Source organism: Littorina saxatilis, linkage group LG15 (assembly GCF_037325665.1).
Source record: "Littorina saxatilis isolate snail1 linkage group LG15, US_GU_Lsax_2.0, whole genome shotgun sequence".
Classification (NCBI taxonomy): Eukaryota; Metazoa; Mollusca; class Gastropoda; order Littorinimorpha; family Littorinidae; genus Littorina; species Littorina saxatilis.
In genome coordinates, this window is record NC_090259.1 from 19,683,756 (window position 1) to 19,699,680 (window position 15,925).

Consider the following 15,925-nt stretch of genomic DNA (forward strand, 5'->3'; position numbering starts at 1 on the left):
CCGTTTCATGCAAGGAGCGACCATTTTCCTATCTCAGAATATGACCTACCCGTCAGCTTCAGGGGGCTTCGCCCCCTGACCCCCACAACGAGGGGGGGGGGGTGGTGGGTGGGTTCTAGGGTTTTCGGACCCCCCCCCCCCCCCCCCCCCCCAGCCAAAAAATAAAAATATTGAATGAGGTATGCATTTCTTTATTTTACATTGAGTTTCAATTTTTGGGGTATTAATCAGTGACAAAATCTGCTGCCTGAAACTGGTAATGATCATCCTCAGAATGCACCAGATTGCATCCTTTTTTTCAACATTTTCCGGGGGGGCATGCCCCCGGACCCCCCTAGCGAGCTAGGCGCTTCGCGCCGTCGGCTCAGCGCTTCGCGCCTTCACACACATATCTTCACGATATACTTTTGAAAAAAACCAGTCATAAAATGAGCTGATCCGCCCCTGCCGCCAGGGGTGACATCCCCCTGGGCCACCACTGGCAACCCCCCCCCCCCCCCTCCTCTTCGCCTAGTCCGGCCCTGAATCCGACGAATTTCGTGGCTGAAGCGAAGCGTTTTCGCGTTCACATCTGGCGGCCATTGTATCTCGAACGTCCGTAAGAGTACTGACGTGGTAAATTCCGGGTAACATTTCCGATGACGTCAGAAGCAGTATTCATAGCTAGAAGCAACTTTAGCAGCTGAACCTTACAGTTTTGAGCCTGGGAGTTAAAATCAAGGGTCTGAGCGCCCCGTGATTTGTAATTTTAGTTTTTTTTACAAATCACGTTAATGCTCTCGATATCTTTCTTGTCATCTCAAAAGTCAAGGCACAAAAACAAAATACTTTGACTTTCGGGGTAGCGCGACTCCGTTGATTTTTTGTTTTCTCCATAATTATCATTACTAAATTGTCCCGTCGCTCGGAAATTCGGATCACTTCCTCCCAGTGGAAAGCTAGCAGCAACAGTGTCCATCTTGAACACACGGCCAGTACAACTGGCCTTGACACGGAACGATCCAAGGGGGGCAATCTCAGTCATCTGAAAGAGGGAAATCCAAACGCAATCCGCCATGTTCGATTTTATGGGCTTGGACGATAGAGAAAAATAAGAAAAGCAAAAGCTGGAGTCCAGTCTGGACGAAACTGTTATCAAGAACGCAGAATTGATTTTTTTCTGAGTTTTTTTTAGCCGTATGCGCCATGTTTATCGGAGCAGGAAACTCTTCTAGAGTGAGGCCCCTTTGTTGGTTTCACCGAGTGCGGCCGCATTGTGAACAGCAGTTATGAGAAATTCGAAATGAGAAATGGCGCTTACGGCTAACAAAAAAAACTCAGAAAAAATCAATTCTGCGTTCTTGATAGCAGTTTCGTCCAGACTGGACTCCAGCTTTTGCTTTTCTTATTCGTCTCTATCGTCCAAGCCCATAAAATCGAACAAGGCGGATTGCGTTTGGATTTCCCTCTTTCAGATGACTGAGATTGCCCCCCTTGGATCGTTCCGTGTCAAGCCAGGCCAGTTGTACTGGCCGTGTGTTCAAGATGCAACAGTGTCGCGCTATCTCAAAGTCACCGGCACGGTTGGCCTAGTGGTAAGGCCTCCGCCCCGTGATCGGGAGGTCGTGGGTTCGAACCCCGGCCGGGTCGCGAATTTTTTTTTCACACGTCAGTTGCGGGCTTTCAATCCCGAAGGCTGGTTCCGAGTAACTACAAACGTAATCGGAAGTTCCGATATTTACCAAGTCAAAGAGCCGAATCGAACACTATCCTTGCGTCATCCAGAGATACTGTACAGATCTATGCGTCATCTTTGCAAGCAGCTTCGGAGATTTCAAAATGTTTGCTGTGTGCAACACATGTTCAACGACAACATCTAATACGGATATTTTGGATGTTTTGAAGGAAAGAACTTCTCAGTTTTTCTTGTCGTAAAACTAAAATACACCCTCTAATTAAAAAGCATGCACGCGTATGGGAGCCACAAACCGCATGCATACTGGCACACGCTGATGCTGGTGATTCTGACTTTACACTGTTACAACTTAGATCTAACGGAACTTGATCACGTTAGATCAACAGTGCTATTATTTTGTAGAATATGGAACACGAAGAGGGTCAAATGCTCGAGCAAGTACTCGCGCATTTACTCGAGCACTTTCGAAACTGCTCGAGTAAATGCGCGAGTACTTTTGAATCGGAGATTCCCGAGTTGTACCGAAGTCATTGGTTGGGTTTATTGAAAACTTGACCCGGAAAATTTACTGAAACGACGCATCTGTAGTCGTCATGGAGGCGGGAAGGGCGGTCGCTGGGATTATTAACGATCGCATCAGGGAATTGGCGGACAGACCTACTGGGATGGTCGATCGGTAAGTATCAGTGTACTTTTAAATTCAAATTGTTAACTTTTTTGGCTTTGGCTCGCCTCGGCTCATGTGCACGGTGTCTCAAGAGAAAATATGCCAAAAAGATGACTGTTCCGCGACAAGTTTTTGCTTTACCCGCTCGTTACTTCTCGGAAATACGCGAGAAAGTACTCGCGCATTTAAATGCGCGAGTACTTTGAAAGTGCTCGAGCAGTTCTGAAAGTGCGCGAGCAGTTTGAAACTGCTCGAGCATTTTCAAAAGTGCTCGCGCATTTCCTCGAGCAGTTTCGAAAGTGTGCGAGCATTTTCAGAAGTACTCGCGCATTTACTCGAGCAGTTTCGAAAGTGCTCGAGTAAATGCGCGAGTACTTGCTCGAGCATTTGACCCTCTTCGTGTTCCATAGTAGAAACTAAAAAGGCACTCGGAGTCCAGTAACAACATATTGAAGTATCTGTGAATGTGTTTCTGGTAATTAAATGGGAACTCTGGTGTACAAGAGGTCTTCTGCTGCAGAGGTGTCTAGATCTGGGTTTTGAAGGCTTCCACCGAGGCTGATGATACTGCCTGTGGTGGGAGGGCGTTCCATTTGCCAATGGTGCGAGGAAAGAAAGACTGCTGTCTGTATGATGTTCTGCAGGCTGGGAGTTTATGAGCCTCAGCATGGATTGCGCGAGTGCTGAGTGCTGAGTGCAATTCTTTTCGCTCTATCCTATTAATTCACACATTGACCCTGTAGCAGTGACGATCATTTCTAGATTGCAATCGGCAAAGTTCGTAGCTCGGATTGCACTCACTCCAGCGCTACCGTGTACTGGGTCAGCGAGACACGAACGACAACTCAAATCGATAAGCATCCGAACACATCGGAACTTCCGTTTACGTGCGTAGCTACTCGGAAATAGTCTTCGGGATTGAAAGTCCGTAACTGACGTGTGAAAAAAAATTTCGCCGGGTCATACCTAAGACTTTAAAATTGGCAATCTAGTGGCTACCCCCCGCGGTTCAGGGGGAAGAATTTACCTGATGCTCCCCAGCATGTCGTAAGAGGCGACTAACGGATTCTGTTTCCCTTTTTGAGTCACTTGAGAAAAAGTGACTCTATGTAATCGGTCAGTGTTAGTCTGTCCGGCCGGCCGTCCGGCCGGCCGTCCGTAGACACCACCTTAACGTTGGACTTTTCTCGGAAACTATCAAAGCGATCGGGCTCATATTTTGTTTAGTCGTGACCTCCAATGACCTCTACACTTTAACGATGGTTTCGTTGACCTTTGACCTTTTTCAAGGTCACAGGTCAGCGTCAAAGGAAAAATTAGACATTTTATATCTTTGACAAAGTTCATCGGATGTGATTGAAACTTTGTAGGATTATTCTTTACATCAAAGTATTTACATCTGTAGCCTTTTACGAACGTTATCAGAAAAACAAGGGAGATAACTAGCCTTTTCTGTTCGGCAACACACAACTTAACGTTGGGCTTTTCTCGGAAACTATAAAAGTGACCGGGCTCAAATTTTATGTGAACGTGACTCATTGTGTTGTGAATAGCAATTTCTTCCTGTCCATCTGATGCCTCATATAATATTCAGAACTGCGAAAGTGACTCGATCGAGCGTTTGCTCTTCTTGTTACCCTTGTTAAGTGTTTCTTGTATAGAATATAGTCAATTTTTGTAAAGATTTTAGTCAAGCAGTATGTAAGAAATGTTAAGTCCTTTGTACTGGAAACTTGCATTCTCCCAGTAAGGTAATACATTGTACTACGTTGCAAGCCCCGGGAGCAAATTTTTGATTAGTGCTTTTGTGAACAAGAAACAATTGACAAGTGGCTCTATCCCATCTCCCCCCTTTCCCCGTCGCGATATAAACCTTCGTGGTTGAAAACGACGTTAAACACCAAATAAAGAAAGAAAGAAATCTAGTGGCTGCTCCGCCTGAGGCAAAGTGGGCGGGGAAATAGCTCAGTCGGTAGCAACGCTGGCTTCAAAACCAGTCAGTATCGCTATCGGCGTGGGTTCCATCCCCACATTCATATCGAGTTTGTGCAGACTCTCCTCGGTGTCCGAACAACCCCGTGTGCACGCATGTGTACTTCTTCTTCTTCTTCTGCGTTCGTGGGCTGAAACTCCCACGTGCACTCGTGGTTTGCACGAGTGGAATTTTACGTGTATGACCGTTTTTACCCCGCCATTTAGGCAGCCATACGCCGCTTTCGGAGGAAGCATGCTGGGTATTTTCGTGTTTCTATAACCCATCGAAGCACTGTCCAAACCTGGCATTCAGAAATAAATAACAATGAGTTTTATTATAATTATAGAATGTATAAAGAGAATTTTGAGTTTGAAAAGTACTTGTCCATCCTGCCGGTTAATTTAGCAAACGCTGTTTTAAAATTTAGAACACTGAATCATAAATTGCCTATACAAAAAGGTAGGACTCTTAGTATTCCCAGACAAGACAGAATCTGTCACAAATGTTCATCAGGTGACCTTGGGGACGAGTTCCATTATATTTTTGTATGTCCTTTTTTTACCAATTATAGAAAACAGTTGTTACGGTGCTATTATTATGCCCGCCCCAATTCAGTTAAATTCAGAGAGCTTTTTTCCACTACAAAAAAGAGTTTATTGCTAAAACTCGCAAAGTTCATGACACTTGTCATGGACTGTTTGAGAAGCCAGTAAAATTTAATTCTCTTTTAGCTTTATACTCCGTTATCTGTTTTGTGTTGATTGTAATAGTATTTTTGTCCTTATGTTAACTCACCCATCACCCCCCCCCCCTCCCCCTTCCCCCCATTTCCCATAGTAAAGAAATGTATGTAATTACTTTGTGTGTTTTATTATTATTATTATTATTATTATTATTATTTATTATTATTATTGTTGAATTGTTTCTTGTATTGTTTTTGCTCTCCCTCACCCCTCAACTCCCTTTTCTGTACATAGCCTGATTTCTTTTTGTTTTAGTTCCTTTTATTTGGTGTTGAATGAAATGTGTTTTTATTGTGTTTTTTAATTTTCCATGTACCCTCACGGGGTTTTATCGGAATAAAACTTGACTTGACTTGACTTGATTACAGGATCTTTTTCATGCGCACTTGGTCTTGTGCTTGCGTGTACACATGGGGGTGTTCGGACACCGAGGAGAGTCTGCACACAAAGTTGACTCTGAGAAATAAATCTCTCGCCGAACGTGGGGCACGCATGTGCACGATAAAGAAACCAAGTTTACAGCGAAAGGTTCAGGGCTTGGAAACATGAATACACGCATGCAAGACAACGGGGGAAAATAAAGGTTGGCGCAGTACTGTATGGCAGCTCGCTTTCCCCCGTGAGAAAGCAGTCCGAATGTCCAGGAGGGTCACCTGACAGAACTATATGAAATCATATTCGTATCCTTACCCTTTCAGTGGCAACAGCATTTTGAATTGTGTTTCAGACTATCTGTGGTGGGGGTATGTTTCCGTCGGGATTTCGGCGAGTCTGTTGGTACTGTCAGCGACTGGCTTCTTTCTCGCTTTTTTATTGTTGCGAGCAATACAAGACAGGAGGGACAGTAAGTACTCATCATTTCGCATGTTCCGAAGAGAGGTTTGAAAACTAAAGGTGAATCTCAGCTCATTGCAAGGATTAGACCTTTACCTAGTATATGGCGCATGGTGGACTGTTACTGACTGACTGACTGACTTTTTTACTTTCTTTTTTTACTTACTTCTTTACTTACTACTTTACTTTCTTATTCTTTAGCTTGCTAATCGCTCACTCACTCACTCACACACACTCATTCACTCACTCACTTACTCACACACATCCACTCTCACTCACTCACTCACACACACACTCACTCACACTCACTCACTTACACATACTCACTCACTCACTTACTCTCACTCTCACACACACTTACACACACTTACACACACACACACACACACACACACACACACACACACACACACACACACACACACACTAAACATAAATATCGATTCACAAGAAAATAACCATAACAATCAGCCGCATCATTTGGAATTTTCCGGAGATCAATTCGGACGTACCAAAGTCTGGAAGGGGGGGGGGGAATATCAATCTTAACTGCACCACAGGCCTCTTAACCTGAACTGGAATATTTTTTCTGCAATGTTTATGGATATAGCAAAACAGTTTATGCCAGTAAAAGAAGTTACGATACGCCCTAAAGACGCACCCTGGATAACACCTGAAATCCTAATGGTAATTGACCAACGTGACCAGATTCACTTGAAAGCCAAAACAAGCAAGCAGCCGGAAGACTGGTTGAACTATCGCCAGGCACGTAACCTTATTACAACAAAGAAAAGAGAACGTATTATTGAATTCTCTTCCGAATTAGATGTTAAAGTTTCTGATCCAACGCAGTTTGGTAGCAAAGACTCACGCCGTATACCGTGGTTGCATTAGAAAAACGCAGCCGCCGGTTTTGGTTGCGCACTTCCGCCGTTTAACTAAGACACGCGACGTAAGTATCTCCACAAAATCACCTGTAACTTCTCACACATGACATATCATCACAGAAACATCGATTGTACTTTGGCCTAAGATGTTGCTGCATCAAACGATCGATCTGTTTCATTGCTTTAATGTGCTTGTGAACGTTGTGCTTCAATTATTTACACCTTTTTATGCGTATTCTGTGCAAGTTTTGACTTTCCACAGTCACGACGGACATTTAAGAGCATGATAATGATCACACACTATTGTGCTGTAATCAATGGCCATTCCTTGACATCTCGGTCAAATAATAAGTTTTAAAGTGGAGCAGAAGCGTCATATTTTATGAATCTGTGAGGACACCCCAAGATTTTTCGGTTGCACACTTCCGCCGTCTCTTTTTTGTTGCGGTTGCACACCGCCGTCGCAAGTGGTTGCACACCGCCGCCACTGTTTTAAAGAAAGAAACAGGACTTTATTTGTGTCTGTCTCTAGGCATGTTCCATACAGGTCTGGAAAATCATAAACCTTCTGGTGTATACTAATTTGGTAATATATTAAATTAAATAGCCTCTCTCTCTCTCTCTCTCTTTCTCTCTCTCTCTCTCACTCACTCTCTCTCTCTCTCTCTCTCTCTCTCTCTCTCTGTCTCTCTCTCTCTCTCTCTCTCTCTCTCTCTCTCTTATGTGGTTTTTTGTTTTGTTATTGTCATTACTCACTGTGACACCAACATTCTGTTGTGATATGGCAATAGATGCCAAAACCCCGGTTACATCGGGGGAGAGGATTTCAGATTCTACTCAACACAACGCAACACAATACAACCAACGCTCAACCACTAGTCTACTGAGATAACAATAATATAGTAAGGTAGAGTGAGATGATCAGAACGAAAAGACTATTTCATTTCACTCATTAAGATACATGGATTGGTACAAACCTGATATCGAAAAATAAATATGGGATATAATCCATGCAGCTTCATGACTGCATGGCTAAACCAAATGGGCTACCCAGGAGCTGTTTTTTTGTGTATGTGTGTGTGTGTGATCTTTTGTCCCTGGCTTGTTTTTTGTTTGTGGTTTTTATAATGAAAGAATGTGCTCCTTTCAGGTGATGGAGTTCAAGTGCTACTACCGTTCGGACCTTTTTTCAAGACTAACGGAAGTAGTACGTCATATTGAAGGGGAGCATAGTGGTGATCCATTAAAATTTCGAAAGTTGGTACTCGATGAAGCAACGGGAAAGAGAAAGTTCGTGTCAAAAGATTTCCGGTTGACACCCGCAGAGATTAATAAAGCTGGCCAGGAGATAGAGGTGAACGATGGCAGTGGTAAGATCACAATCAAAAACAAAACGTTTGTGGATCCGTCAAACAGTGAGAGTGTAGATCAGTCGCAAAGTGAGTGTGAAGCTAGCAAACCTGAGGGTCTTGATGCTGAAATAAACCGACTGCTGGAAATTCTACCAAATGCTGCCCAACGATTAAAGGAGCAAGGACTTTTGTCAACATGGCTTCTACTGCATGAATTGATATGTGAAGGAACATTTCCGCTAAACAACATTTCTTTCCTGTTATTCTTGGATGTGGTGCGCTTTTACAGTGAAGAAAACACAAGTTCTATGAGATACAGGGAGGAGACGAAACTATTCTGGCGAACTGGGTACCACCTTTTCCACGGAAAATTTATCCGGTTCATGGGCGGTCCTAAGAACCAGGGTCAAGTTGTGGACGGCTCGGAGACACTCGGTGTTTGCAGGTCATCATGCGCAAAAATAAACTTTGCAATACCTAGCCTCAACCATCTAGAAACAGATGAAATTCAGCATGAAACATTGAAGCCAGGAATACTGCACGACACGATTAGCATTTTGTCTGAGACGCCAAAAGTTGTGAAAGTGGCATTTGACGCCAAGAAAATCAACTCATCCCTAAGTCAAGACCAAGGCGATATCGACCTCTTTGGTCATGAGCTATCTCCAACACTCATGGAAAGACGAGACAGGTTAGTCAAAGAATTGGACTCGCTGGAAGAGATGTTGATGAAAGTAGACACACACCAGCTCTCTCCAACAGATCTTCATGCTGCAGTGTTGACGGTGAGTGTCAGGATTAAGGAGCTGAGAGAACTGGCCGTGCTGAAAAATGAGGGCGTAAAGAAATTCAAAGAACTTGGACAACCAGACTGGCGGGCATCAAAGTACTCTTACTCTTTTGGAAGTCCGATTGGAGGGTTTACAGGCTCCGTCTCCACGACTACCTCAGCGCTAATATCAAGGTAGCTGTCCAGCGTTTGAGCAGATACCTCCATCTGCAATTACAGACATGCAATTGTGGCTATAAGAAACAGTAAAATCTTAGAATATTTCTCTCACGTTATTTTGATGTCTAGGCACACATCGAAATGTATGACCTGTTAATTCTGCCCATTGCTTCTTGTTTCTTTTCATCACCTATCACAAATAAAGACAAAGTCTACATTATTAAAATTACAACACTTTACTATTTACTCAAGAAAGTACACCAAAAGGTTATGAAATCATCGTCTCCAGTGACTTTTCACCAACAGCTGGCGCAATTTGATTATACCATGTACCTTCCGGGAAAGAAAGCAAGTTTTGTTGTATTGTGTACCAAACAAAGCAATTATTTTAAATTTCCGCACTGCAAAACTTTCCCCTTCTCTTTGTAAAATATTTTGAGCCTATCTATGTTTTATGTCTTAAGACGGCTCTGTGTGGTCAGTTAGACGTTAAACAATGTGAAGAAACTCTATTTTATAAGCGAAGTAGAAAAAAAAAAGCGGCGGCGGTGTGCACCCGAAGCAAAACTTCAACGGCGGCAGTGTGCAACCGACTGTGGCGGAAGTGTGCAACCGAAAATTCGTGGTGTGTCCTCACAGATTCATGAAATATGACGCTTCTGTTCCACTTTAAAACTTAATATTTGACCCCGATGTCAAGGAATTGCCATTGATTACAGCACAATAGTGTGTGATCATTATCATGCTCTTAAATGTCCGTAGTGACTGTGGAAAGTCAAAACTTGCACAGAATACGCATAAAAAGGTGTAAATAATTGAAGCACAACGTTCACAAGCACATTAAAGCAATGAAAGAGATCGATCGTTTGATGCCGCAACATCTTAGGCCAAAGTACAATCGATGTTTCTGTGATGATATGTCATGTGTGAGAAGTTACAGGTGATTTTGTGGAGATACTTACGTCGCGTGTCTTAGTTAAACGGCGGAAGTGCGCAACCAAAACCGGCGGCTGCGTTTTTCTAATGCAACCACGGTATACGGCGTGATACTGGTGGAAACTGGTGAAGTCATTTATGAAGAAGAAAGGTTTATGTGAAGATGAAATTCCACCTATCTGTGACAACGGCAAAGTTTACGAATTAAGCCAAGACAAAGCCAACGCCTTTAATAAAAAATTTTATAAAAAATTCCACTGTCGAAGACCCAGACGATGAAGTCCCTCAAGTCCCGTTGTTAGATCGCGAATTTTGTGATATTGTTTTGTCAGTTAATGAGGTAAAAGATGTAATTAGAAACCTTGATAAAAGAAAAGCCATTGGTGCCGATTTGATTCATAAAAGACTTCTCATAGCATCATTAGATGTTATTTCGGAACCACTGACGTATATCTTTAACAGGAGTCTGAGGGAAGGAGTTTATCCTAACATGGGGAAAACAGCTAATGTTACGCCTATTTACAAGACAGGTCCTGCAGACGCTTGTAATAGTTATCGTCCGATTTCCTTGTTGAGCTATGTTGGCAAAGTCTTGGAGCGATGTATTCACAGCCAATTATATAACTTTTTACAAGCCAACAACATTCTCACACCTACACAGTCCGGTTTTATACCCGGCGACTCGACGATCTGTCAACTTGTCTCCATATATAATGACTTGTGTTCAAACTACGACAACGGTTTAACAACACAGGCGGTATTTTTTGATGTGTCAAAAGCTTTTGATAAAGTTTGGCACAAAGGATAATTGGTAAAACTGGAGTCGATTGGTGTTCGAGGCCGACTATTGTCATGGTTTCGTAGCTATTTAACAAACCGTGTTCAATCAGTTGTCGTTAAAGGTGCCAAGTCAGAGTTAAAAGGTTTACAAGCAGGCGTTCCTCAGGGTTCAGTGTAAGGCCCCTTGTTATTTTTGATTTTTATAAATGATATTGTAAATGATATTGAGTCTGTTATCAAATTGTTTGCTGATGATACTAGTTTGTCACTTGCATTACATGACCCAATACGACGTGCCGAAATTTTTAATTCAGACCTTGATAAAATTAGTAGTTGGGCAGCACGTTGGAAAGTTACATTTAATGAAACCAAAACTAAACTGCTGAATATAAAACATGATTTAAACCAAAATGACCCTCTATTTTTTAATGGAAATCTCCTAGAAGACATACCAGAACACAAGCATCTTGGCATTTTTTTTTGCAAAACGATTGTAAATGGGATGCTCAAATTAGAAATATTGTGAAAAAGACCACTTTGTTAATTAACTGCTTAAGATATTATAAGTATAAGTTGTGCAGAAATAGTTTGGAAATAATGTATAAATCTTTTATTCTGCCACATTTCGATTACGCTGATGTGTTATGGGACAATTGTACCGAAGCCTTATCAAAAACACTTGAAAAATTACACCTTGAAGCATTACGTGTTATGATTGGCGGTGTGCGGGGAACAAGCCATGATAAGATTTACAAAGAAAGTGGATTTTGTAGTTTAAAGGAACGCCGAAAACGACATAAATTAATTTTATTTCACAAAATGGTTCATGGTAAATGTCCACAATATTTAATCAACCTCTTGCCACAACTAGTCTCTTCACTAAATCCCTACCACAGAAGACGACCATTCGACATAGGACATAGGACAGACATATTCCGAACATCCTTCATTCCATTCTCCACAGTTTTATGGAATAATTTGCCTGATGTGATTAAAACAACAAATTCAATAAGCGAGTTTAAGCATTATTTACAAAGTCCTGATCATAGTGTACCAGCTTATTATTATTTTGGAAAACGACAGACAGAAGTTCAACACTGCAGAATGCGTTTAAATATTAGTAACCTTAATTCAGACTTGTGTAAACGCCATCTAAAAGATAACGCACAGTGTGTTTGCGGTGATCCAAATGAAACAGCCGAACATTATTTATTAAACTGCACTTTGTATGCAGATGCTCGTCTGACAACAATCAATTCGTTGCCTGTTCACTTCAGACGCTTGGAAATATTATTAAAAGGTAGCGAGCAATATTCTGTTCGTAATAACATATTGATATTTGAGTCTGTCCAATCGTTTATTGTTAAATCTGGTCGACTGATCTGATGGATGTGTTCACGCATTGAATTTGATAGTGATTATGTGTGTGGGCAGGCGTATGTGTACCTCCACACTGCCTCTCTCTGTGTTATCGTATTTGATTACATAAGCTGCGTATTAGTAATGATTATTATCGTTTGTCTGGTATTTTATATGTTAACGAATTACTGCCTTCCATAAAAAAAAATGGTTACATTTACTTGAATTTACATGTTGCATGTCTTAGACTTAATGCTCTCTTCCTATGCGCTTTCGTTCTAGTCTCTCCTTGTGGTTGTCTTCCCACTCCCCCTTCCTTTTCTTTTTACATTTAGTCAAGTTTAGACTAAATGTTTTAACATAGAATGGGGGAATCGAGACGAGGGTCGTGGTGTGTGTGTGTGTGTGTGTGTGTGTGTGTGTGTGTGTGTGTGTGTGTGTGTGTGTGTGTGTGTGTGTGTAGAGCGGTTCAGACTAAACTACTGGGCCGATCTTTATGAAATTTGACATGAGAGTTCCTGGGTATGATATCCCCGGACGTTTTTTCGATAAATACCTTTGATGACGTCATATCCGGCTTTTTGTAAAAGTTGAGGCGGCACTGTCACACCCTCATTTTTCAATTAAATTGATTGAAATTTTGGCAAAGCAATCTTCGACGAAGGCCGGGGTTTGGGATTGCATTTCAGCTTGGTGGCTTAAAAACTAATGAGTGAGTTTGGTCATTAAAAATCGGAAACTTGTAATTAAAATTATTTTTTTATTAAACGATCCAAAAAACAATTTTATCTTATTCTTCGTCATTTTCTCATTCAAAAAACATATACATATGTTATATTTGGATTAAAAACAAGCTCTGAAAATTAAAAATATAAAAATTATGATCAAAATTAAATTTCCGAAATCGTTTTAAAAACTATTTCGTCTTATTCCTTGTCGGTTCCTGATTCCAAAAACATATAGATATGATATGTTTGGATTAAAAACACACTCAGAAAGTTAAAACGAAGAGAGGTACAGTAAAGTGTGCTATGAAGCACAGCGCAATCGCTACCGCGCCAAACAGGCTCGTCACTTTCACTGCCTTTTGCACTAGCGGCGGACTACGTTCAGTTTCATTCTGTGAGTTCCACAGCTTGACTAAATGTAGTAATTTCGCCTTACGCGACTTGTTTATCTTCTGCAGATTCTTTTGTTCCTATTTAGCTCCCCATCCCCATTCTTTCAATTTGTTCTTCTGGTTTATTGTTGTTATGTCCACCATTACGAAAATGTGTGTAATTTAGTATTGTTCTGGTCACGTGATATAAGCATTTGCTTGAGTGCGTGTCCTAGCTGTGTGTTTCGAACTGTTCATGCGAAGAAATTCTTAATAAAATGTTGTTTAAACCAACTGGAGGTACGCTAGATATTCATTTCAGTTTGTGCGTAGCTGCACCTCAATTTTGTACTGGTCTGGATAACCAGGAGCACATGTTCCGCTGTGCGTTTATACCCAATGCCGGTAATTAACTTTAACATTATAAGATTCAAAGTGAGATACCAGTGAAGATGAGACATGGTTTCGCAGTCAGTATATATTTATAAAAGGCACATTCCTTCTCGTGAAAACAGTCCTGCTCGTCAGTGCCACCTGCAGGGTCTGGTCCATCTGATCATCATTGGTGCATGCCGTATCGCCGGCATATCTCTCTGACCGGATGCATAATTACTGCGCGGAATCTATCAAAATAAGAATACAGAGTTATCTCCCATGTTTTTCGCTCATGTTTCTGAAAATAGACGAACTGAGACAAAAGTGATTGCAGATTGGCCGACTTCGACAGTGATCTCCGTTCTGTTCTTCACAGTTATGATAAAAAGCCGCTAATCCATTTGGGGACAAATCATGTATCCGCACCGAATATGCATACCAGCGCTCATTGGTCTAAAACATATGTAAATATTGTGCAGCAAAGGGAAGCTACCCACGGGAAAATAATCATCGAATATCCTGTTATTAACCAATGAGCGCTGGTATGCATATTCGGTGCGGATACATGATTTGTCCCCAAGTGGATTAGCGGCTCGCAAACGAAGATTCGTCCAAATGATGGTTAAAAACAACCTGCAGCGGACGGAAGCTGAAAACTAAAGGCACATAATAGTTCAAACAATCTTTCAACTGTATTTATTTGACCTTACACAGACTGTAGGAAGAGGCAAACCGTCTTGAACAATATTTTTCCCCAGGAAGCGACTCCAAAAACACAGAAGACTCGAAGGTGAGTGACGTACCTTGTAGTCTTTCTGTGATAGTAGTAGTCCAGTGGACGCTGTGGCCGGACCTGACTGCTAGTATACACACAAATAAACAGCATGGGTACTCTCGGCTGTGCAGTGTGATTTAAAAACAAGTCGCGTGAAGCGATATAAAAACATTTAGTCAAGATCAACACCACAAATCAGTCATCGCCGAGACTACATTCAAATTATTATTCGGAATTTTCTTTTGTTTTTCATGCTTACTTTTGAGTGCCGTGTCTCTGTTTGTGTAGTTGCCTTGTCATCTTCATGTAATTTATGCGTAAGTGTATATGAGTGTGCATGAGTTGTTAATGCGAAAGAATGTGTATGAGTGCGCCTTGAGTCGCCTTGTGGTGAGATATGTGCGCGTTACAAATTCTCGTATTATTAGTCTCGGCTAACCATCCCGAAGACTGAGACGGGTCACGCTCACCTCCGGGAAGCGCATTTCCGTAGTACTTACTGAACCTATTTTCTTTCATTCTGAGCACATTTTTAGAGTAAGCATGACATATCTATATATTTTTGAATTCAGGAGAAGATGAGGAATACAATGCAATCATTTTTTAATCTGTTTCTGAAAATTCGATTTTAATGACAACTTTAATGAGCAAACTAGTCAACTACTTTTTAAGCTTTCAAGCTGAAATGCAATCCCATAGTTTGGACTTCGTCAACGATTGCTTTACCAAAATGTCAATCAATTTGGTTGAAAAATGAGGGTGTGACAGTGCCGCCTCAACTTTCACAAAAAGCCGGATATGACGTCATCAAAGACATCTATCTAAAAAATGGAAAAAAATGTCTGGGGATATCATACCCAGAAACTTTCATGAAGATTGGTCCGATAGTTTTCTCAGAATCACTTTATACATACACACACACACACACACACACACACACACACACACACACACACACACACCACGACCCTTGTCTCGATTCCCCATCTATGTTAAAACATTTAGTCAAAACTTGACTGAATGTAAAAAGAAGAATTTAACGTTACAGTTCCCCGGTCGTACTCTTGTGTAACGAAATACGCTTGCTATCCATTCAACAGCGCAGCAGAGGAAGACTCATATTCACCTGAATCGCCTTGCTAAGCGTGACGCACAAAAGCTGTTTCGGCGCCGGTCCTTGCCGGTCTCAAAAGGCCATGAGCAGGTCCACGTCCCTGTGCCCAAGCACGCACCCAAAGCCTCCATTGAGCGTCAAGAACCATCGCCCATCCCCGGCAGAAGATCCATGGATCAGGCGGCCGGGAAAGAGAAGCGACGAGTTCCGACGGAATCTCAAACTGGATGGACCTCGTTCATCTGGTCCGAAGAATCGTGCTCGAGCATCAACTTGCCGCCCGAGCCTAATTTGGCCGCGGAGGGAGCTCCTGCCATTGTCTGGGATTCGCCCCCTACTTCAGGCGCTCCAAACCCTGCGCACGATTCTTAAAAGAAACCCGGCAGAAAGACTACTGTCGACTGA

The 15,925-nt window shown here is 42.0% G+C and overlaps 1 protein-coding gene across 1 annotated transcript in view; it reads left to right on the forward strand.

Moving 5' to 3' along the window:
* Positions 1 to 15,925, forward strand: part of LOC138948777 (uncharacterized) — a 408,503-nt gene that overhangs the window by 261,250 nt on the left and 131,328 nt on the right. The window lies entirely within an intron of this gene.